This window comes from Manacus candei, unplaced genomic scaffold, assembly GCF_025592945.1.
Source record: "Manacus candei isolate 608988 ecotype Guabito, Panama unplaced genomic scaffold, ASM2559294v1 h1tg000049l, whole genome shotgun sequence".
Classification (NCBI taxonomy): Eukaryota; Metazoa; Chordata; class Aves; order Passeriformes; family Pipridae; genus Manacus; species Manacus candei.
In genome coordinates, this window is record NW_026138097.1 from 2,200,726 (window position 1) to 2,207,320 (window position 6,595).

At 43.4% G+C, this 6,595-nt stretch overlaps 1 protein-coding gene across 5 annotated transcripts in view; it reads right to left on the reverse strand.

The window, feature by feature from the left end:
• The window catches only part of RALA (RAS like proto-oncogene A), a 31,863-nt gene extending 25,351 nt beyond the window's left edge, over positions 1 to 6,512 (reverse strand). For 3 of the 5 annotated variants that reach the window (XM_051798781.1, XM_051798777.1, XM_051798780.1), the window contains exon 1: positions 6,386 to 6,497. The gene's annotated coding sequence lies outside the window, so the exon portion shown is untranslated. Of the gene's footprint in view, positions 1 to 5,750; positions 5,770 to 6,385 lie in introns of those variants that run through there. The other 2 variants (XM_051798779.1, XM_051798782.1) reach the window with 2 other exon arrangements.
• Positions 6,513 to 6,595: the final 83 nt, after the last annotated feature.

Sequence of the window (6,595 nt, forward strand, 5' to 3'; positions counted from 1 at the left end):
ATCAACTTTCCCAATAAGATCCAGTAGAAAACATTAAAGACACAGGGACAGTAAAGAAGTTTCTCAAAAATCAAGACCTTCTAAGGCTTCTAAATTACTCCAAAACCAAACATTTTGTATCTCACTCTGGTTCTTGGGCAAAGAGGAGGTGAGAAATTCTAGCATTTTTGTGAGCAGTTTCACTATAAAACCTTTCTTTTAAGTGTAATTGTAACTGTAAACCCATCAGTAAATTAATAACTACATGCCCAAAATTAATGATTGACAGGGAGACAGCTACATGGGAGTATATATACAGGCTTTCCTAAAACATTTCGTAGATCAGCTACTGGTCTCTTGAACACCATCAATCTAAAAACTATAACCTCCCACACTCTGAACACAGGAAAAACCAGTTGGCAATGCCTGTAATGGGATTTCTTAACAAAGCACAGAGATATTTAAGATATGCAATTTATATTGGTCAAAAGTGAGTATTTTCCCCTCACAGCAGAAGCTGAAATCATGACTTGAAATCCAAGTTATTATCAAAACAAGATGTAAGAAAGAGGACAGAGACATATCTTGGATTAAGATTTGGAATTTAACTTCTTTAAGTCCAAATGGCAGCGACAGCTCCTGTTTAACTATTGTTACACAATCACAGCTGAGACAGGTTTTTCACAGAAAAAGTGCTGCACCTGGAAAAAACACTTGGTTAATTCTCTTTAATATTTCTGAAGGAAATACATCTGTATTTCTTCAATTATTTTTCTAAAAGCAGTCCTTTATGTTACACTATACACTAAAACAAAATGACTACTGATGCAAACCAAATTAATAATTCAGATGGGCAGCTTTCTTGTTCTTTATCAGCATCTTAATTTTGCTTTATTATTCGTATCATAGTCTTCATTAAACAGGGAAAAACAATCAAGTACTAGAATTTTATGCATTTTAAGTTAGTGAGTGTCTTCAGACGGGGTACTCCAATATGTTGCAGAATACAGGGGTGTTACATTATGAAAGTTACATGTAGCTATATTTTCTTCCTTGCAACACTAACCACTTAATAACATTTTAGATGGTGAACTTGCTGAACAGAGAGTAGTTTATGATACTCAGCTTAATGCATCTGCTCCTTAAATTCTGAATGAGAACACTGGACTGACTATATAGACGGGAGTCATGAGTGCAAGGTTTTCTTTCTAGGTTAAGTTTTCCTCTTTTATTATACACCTTACGTCCAGTGCATATGAATGAACTGGAATCTCAAAGCCATCATGCCTGAATCAGCACAATCTGGAGCAGTGGGGAAAGATGCTTTAACAAATCATACTCACAAAGACCTGTGCTGCATGACCGACTTCACTATGTGAACTATATCAATGAAAAACAAATTTCATACTCATTTTCAAATAAGTGACAACTTCAAAAATGTAAACTCATAAAAAGTCAGAGAATTCAATAAGTTGTACCTGAACCAATAACTGAAGCATTGCAATGAATTCTAAATTTGGATATTAAATACAAATTTTGATCTTGCAGAAATCAGTTAAGAGCGTGCAGTGTTATTTCTTAAAATACAAGTGTTCTGAGGATCGGAATGAAGCTTATTTGCATGTTACTACATAGGTGGAATTAATTTAGGTGTTTAAGTGTGCAAGAACTTTACAATCTAGTGGTGTCATCCCAAAATAGCTCTTCCACATAATAACCACTTGAATTCACTAATTTTGCTTACTTTGATCTCTACGGGTAACAGCAAGAGATGGTTAGGGATCAGCTGCTACCAGCTTTGCTTTGAGTAGGGCCTTTGGGTCCATCTACTCAAACATTTTTCATGGTGTGACCTCACCCATCAAGAGTGGGTTTTGGGACTGACACAGCATGCCTGCAGAAGTTTGTCACATTGCCACTGTTTTCCTGTCTGTATAATTTCTTTTATTTTGAGGTCTGAAACAAATCCCACTGGGGAAAGTGTTGCTGGAATTAACTACTTCCATATTAAAAACCTTTACAGGAGACAGCACAGCTGTACCAACAGGACTACACTGCTTCAGTCTTGATATGACAGGCTAGCTTTACTCTGCACTGTCTGAATGGGAGTACTAGCAAAGAGAAGGACTAGAACACACATAGCTACCTTTCTACGTTCTTTACAGAAGTTTCATTTTTGTAAGACTTCCATGTTTACTGCACTCTAATGTTGACAGAAACATTTCTGACTGCCTGTATATGGGTGTTACACATAGAGCATTCTCAGACTCCTGGAGACAAGGATCGGAGTTAAAGATCAAGTTTAACAGTAGCACAGAAGGATATTAGGTTAGCATTTGAGAGAGTAAACTGAAACAGGTAACAAGGCTTGGATGCATGGCTGATCTCTGCTATCTCTCTACTAAGCACAAGTGCAAAGCTCCTTCATACATCGCATTTTCCATAATTTGCAGAAATACTTGTTTGGTCATACAGTGTATTTACATGACAACTTCTAATGAAACCTTGTGGGCCACTGCACCTGACATTCCCACATTCTTGCATCAAATGATGTAGTAAACTTACTGTTATAGAATTACTTGAACTAAGGAGCCAATATCACAAAATAAGCATCATCAATTCCACTATTATCAATTCCAGTAAGGATTACAGAGTTACTATGCAACCAACTTTACATCTCCTGTTTGTTCTACCTTCTCTGCATTCTTGGCTCCTCTCCATATTAGCATTATAAACTGATTACAGCATAGCTTACTTTGAATTCTCTGTAGTAGCTGTCTTTCTCATTACATCTTCTCTCTGTGTTGTCTAACCTCTTTAATGCACTTTTCGTCATTTTTCCCCCATCTATGCACAGCCTGGACACTTCAGTGTTACCAACCTATTGTCCCAAAGGTGATGGGAATTTTGATAGAGACAAACCTAATCCTAAACAAAACACTAGTAGTAAATACTAAGCCACCCTCCAGGCAAAGGCAATGAATTTTCTCATCAGGTTATTCTAAGGCAGTGTTACTTAGTCTATAAGACGTTTCTTTACAACTTGTTCCTGCCTCTAAATCCAACACTGTTTTTTCTGTAAGAATTTCAGATTTTTTTTCAGCTCCTAAGAAGAGCTCCTAAGGCTCAAGAGTATAAGCCTAACCTGATGGCTGTGGGATCCACATCTACCAAAGAGATTCAACAAGCAGCTGTAACCACAGATAAGTCCTTTTTAGGTGCTCACTCTGATTCGTAACAGTCAAGAAAACAGGAGTAGGAGGCAAACAGGATTTAATAACACCCTGGACTATCTGCAAGGCACATTTGTTATAGTGTCTACATAGTGTCTATTTGTTAAAGTGGCTCTAATTTCTTTATATCCACAAGGACTATAAACAATTTCAGATTCTGCAGTCAGTAAGACCTAACAATAACATTCTAGAACCACTCTGAGAGCTGATTTTAAGTACTGTAGTAGACTAACAACATACAATCATTTCTTCCCTACTTAGTAATTCAAAAAATTTAAAGCATTTTGCAGAACATTTAGTGGACATACAGTAATACCAACTATTCTATTTGCTTGGTTCCTCACATCAATTCTTCACAAGGTAGAAAGGAGGCTAAAAACATTTGCCCCATAACTGCATGTGTGATGTTGACAGGCTACAATATGTTCACAAGAATGCTGTCACTAGCCTACTGAACTACCTTCTTCACATAAAATAGATTTCGATTTAGAGCCAACGTAATTTCAATAGGTTAGAGCCATTAGAAGTTTACCAGAAGTTGCCTGTAAGCACTCTCAAGGGGGTGGGGAGTTCCCTGTCTAGAACACATGTGATCAGCCACTGATTCCCACTATATCCTACAGCACTTGCTAGGGTGGCAAAGCAAACAAATCCAATCACAAAGTTAAAAGATTTTTCTCATATAATTATTTCTTCTTCAATTGTAAAACTGCAGCAAAAATCATGATGTTGTCAATTAGCTAAATGCAGTTCCTAAACAACTTTTTACACAATCATGCACTGTACCTACATTATCCTTTGGTATCGGAGACTGCCATACATCAGTTTCTAAGACAGCAACATCCTTTGCCTCAGCAATTATTTTCTTTCAAGTCACATACACTTGAAATGTAACAGGAGTAAAAGCTCATCTGAGACATAACGCCTCTGTTTCATGGTAGACCCGTAGAAAAAGTAAATATGGGTTGTCAGTGCATGACTTAACTGAGGTTAAGAACACAACTGTTCTTACAGAAGGTGTAAGTCAGTCTGAATACAGAAGACACATGGACCACTGCAAGGTCTCCAACCACACTTATTTAAGAGTCTTGTCTTCCTCCTTCATTGCCTTCACCCAGTACTGCCTTATCCTCACAGCCACACCTCTCCCTGCCCCAATTCTCCACTCCTATCCTTCCTCCCCAGTAGCCTACTATTTCTATGAATTATTTATCCAAAGAGTACACAGCCACAGGTGACAGAGATTACAACAAATGCACAGCTAGGAGACATTCCAGTTTTCACTTTCATGGCTAAAGATCCTCTCCTTAAGGTCTAAAAAAATAAAGACGGTATTATTTCAACATGGTCAAAGTACATGCAACTCAAAATACTTCACTTTAAAGTGTTTATAATCTTTCCCTTCCTAAATTCAGAAGAACACTACAAAGTGAAGACTGAGATCAAGGAATTTACAATAGTAAAGGAGTACATTCACTGTTCAGCATCACAGCTTATTTAACCTCACAGACGAGTCCATGCAGTGGACTGAAGGCTTTTTTTGATCTTTTCGTGCAACAGTATTTTCCTATTTGTGCAACATATTTTCCTATTTATACAGAAAAAAAAAAAACGGTAAACATGACTAGCACTGGCAACTCCTAAAATTTCTACCATTTGGAGGCTTCCACAAAAAAATGTTTGACAAGCTGTCTCACAAGCACAGACTGCAGGATATAATCTGCATCAGACATAATGTATCAAACAGTTGTTCTTCGTTCTACTAAGAATGTTTGCAATTTCTCAGGATTTAAATATTGAGGTGTATGCTAAGAAATTAGTGAGTCAGCTGAAAAGATGATTAATTATTAAGAATCCAGTTATAATCACTGCTAATTATCCTGAAAACTAACAGAATACCAGTCTCGACTCCCAGCCAATGCAGCCCCTCTCCCAGGAGTTCCTCTCTTTTCAATTTAACTTCCAGCGGAAAAGAATGACTGATATCTTTATGTGCAGATCTCTCCATAACCTATTGCCAGACACTAAAATGCCAGCAGAGGTACGTATTCTTCCACTCGTGCAAGTGTAATGATTTGCAGAGCAGAATGCAATTCTCTTTCCAATGAGAACTGGAATGCAAGCTTAAAACAAAACATTAGGTGTCAGAAAATAAACACTTCGGCAGTCTTTCTGCTAGAACAGTTCTGTGATGCTACAAAATAAACACACGGATCGTACACAAAAGTTGCTCTCCAGGTTACTCTCCGGATATGTATGGCCCACTTTACAATTTCATTTCAGAGTCAATTAAGGCGAAGGAGCTGAAGCTATTAGCTTCTATTTAAAAGAAACCCAAAAGTGAACACCAAATTGCTTACCTAACGAAACAGGTGAGCATCGAAAGGCTCTTTTAATTAGGGAACTAAGTAGTCACACTTCGTACTTCTCCCTTTTGTAGCAGGCAACCACAAGCTATAGTCACCGGTAACTACAGAAAAGCGCAGCACACGAAAGCGAGCAGCAATTACACGTTGCAGAAACCCTGCTCTTACTCACCCTAGCACCGCAGCGCACACACACTCACACACACCAGGGTCTGCGGCACCCGGCCAGGGCAGGACCCGTCATCGCTCGGCGTAGCCCGGCCGGGGGATGAGCACCGCAGCCCCTTCCCCGCCAGCCTCGGGGCGCGGCCCCTTTGTTCGGGTGCCGGCGCTACCGCGCCCCGCCCTCCACAGGTACGGGCGGCGCCGCCGCAGCCCCGGGACCCGCACCCGCCCCGCAACAGGCGGCAGGGCCCCGCTCCCCCCGCGCCCCGGCCGGAGGTCGCCAAGGTCGGCGCCCGTAACCTTCAGGGACCGGCGGCCGGGCCCCCACCCGCCTGTCCCAATGCCCGGGCGGGGCCGGCAGGCGCACACCGCCGGGGAAGCGCGGCGGCCGCGCCTCGACACCGACCCTCGGGCGGCGCAGAGCGGCGGGCAAGGAGCCGCCGGAAGCCCCCGCCCGCACGGGAGCTCCCCCTAACCCCCACCGTAGCGCCCCCGGCGCGGTTCCGTGCGGGATCCCCGCGCTCTCCCCCCGCCCGGGCTGGCCGGCGCGCCCCCGGCTCGGCTCGGCTCGGCTCGGCTCGGCCCGGCCCGGCTCGGCCCGGCCCGGCTCGGCCCGGCCCGGCTCGGCCCGGCCCGGCTCACCTGCGGCGGCGGCGCGCGCGCTCCGCTGCCCGCCGGAGGAGCGCGCAGGGAGGGCAGGGCGCGCGAGGTGAGGCCCTGGCGCCGCCCCCGCGCGCACGGCCGGAGGCGCGCGCGGCCCGGGGCGGAGGGCGGGCCCTGGTGGGGCGGGGCGGAGCCGGGCTGGGGGCGCCGCCGCCGCCGCAGGGGCTGGAGCGTTGTCACCGGGCGTGG